Source organism: Etheostoma cragini, chromosome 4 (genome assembly GCF_013103735.1).
Source record: "Etheostoma cragini isolate CJK2018 chromosome 4, CSU_Ecrag_1.0, whole genome shotgun sequence".
NCBI lineage: Eukaryota > Metazoa > Chordata > Actinopteri > Perciformes > Percidae > Etheostoma > Etheostoma cragini.
In genome coordinates this window covers 27,451,477-27,453,129 of record NC_048410.1, presented here as the reverse complement: position 1 = coordinate 27,453,129, position 1,653 = coordinate 27,451,477, and positions in this window count along the sequence as shown.

Here is a 1,653-nt window from a genome sequence, read left to right as displayed (position 1 = left end):
TGATTCTCTTTTTCGTCTTTAATATTTTAATAATACATTTCCAATTTTTGATTTGTTAAATTTGGCTTTCTCATCAATTCAAAAAAAATTATAAGATATTTGTAACAACATTTTTTTAAGGTGTTATAAATAGTGGCATACCTTGAGAACAACAATCACTTTGCTTTCAAGATGTTTCTCAGTCTTCTACCTGGTGTCTTTAGTCAGTGTGGGTAGAAAGTTGGTCCCAGTTTCCCACACTGACTCCTTGAATGCTGTGGTCAATGAACAACAAAAGGACTTTAAATGGAGCTTCAGTGACAGATGCTGGCTGTGTGTTGTAGTAGAATCAGAGCCTGACGTCATCAGCCATCTGGAGGGAAAGAACACCATTGGCTGGCTCTGACTGTCTGTAAAATTTAAATTGTTGGTGAAAAACTATCCTAAAGTATCAGCAACATAATTTATCTTTTCATATATTCGTTTTCCAACCATTGTGAGTCTCCAGTAATAAATATGCCTTATATTTTTGACTATTAACTGGATCAAAACTTGAGCTCTGTTGAGGGTGAGGGGTTTTCGGGGGGGCAGCTGTTTCCTGAAGTGTGCCAAATCCCTTTGGAGAATGACTCTGCTGCTGGTTGGATGGATGTCATTCACACTTAACTCTCCCCTCCAGCGCTTTCCCACACTCCGTCTATTAGCAGCAAAGAGGAATGTGGCATTCTACAAATGGATCTCTGAGGACCTTGTGCACAAGCAGTGTGTGTCATCAAGGAAAGAGGATGAGGCCCCTTAAATAAAAAATTAGACTCAAAAATGTCAGTAAATTAAACTACAGAAAGAAAAGGAATTTCATTAAGAAATTGCGGTGGAAATGCTGGATGATGAAAAATTAAACAGCAATTTATTTGAAACATATGAAAGATATGAAAAAGTTAAATTAATGGTAGAAAGTCTCCAGACTGGTTTACTGTTTGAATACAGTTCCTGAGTTGGAAAAGGTTGTGGATTACTTATTTCCCCTCCACCCCCCTCTCCCACCCCCCATTTCCATTATTACTAACCCTCCACACTAAGTTAAGTATATTGCAAAAATACTAATGGGATTTATGGGATTTAGAAGTTGAATAAGACGGAATATATGTAATCCTTGGAACATTTTTCAAGGTTGAATGAGTGGACCAAGTTTAAAATGACTGTACAGTTGTAAAATGTTTCAATTCTGATCATTTCATCTATTCATTTGAACGTAGAATATTTCTTGGAAAACATCAGTATTTCAGAAAGTACTTCAGAGAAAAACACTAAAAGTAACAACCAACAAATATGAAGATTATAAGTTAAAAATGTGGATCTAGTGAAGTTGCCGAAAAAGGGAACAATTATAATAAAGAGCGGTAAGAACATAGATTTTGATTTTTTCCAGCATTCACACCTATCAACCACAATCTTTGATACTCACATAGAGTAACTGACAGAAACTATTTCAAACAGGAGGATCAAAATATGGGTACACAGTAGATGGAATAACAATTTTATAAAAATGTGTTGATGCTGATTCAATATCTGAGGAACATTTACAATCAGAGGCAAAATATCAAACAAGTTTAAATTTGAGGAGCCAGAGTCTCTTCTAGTCTCTGTCCCTTCAGGGCAAAGGTCTGGATCTAT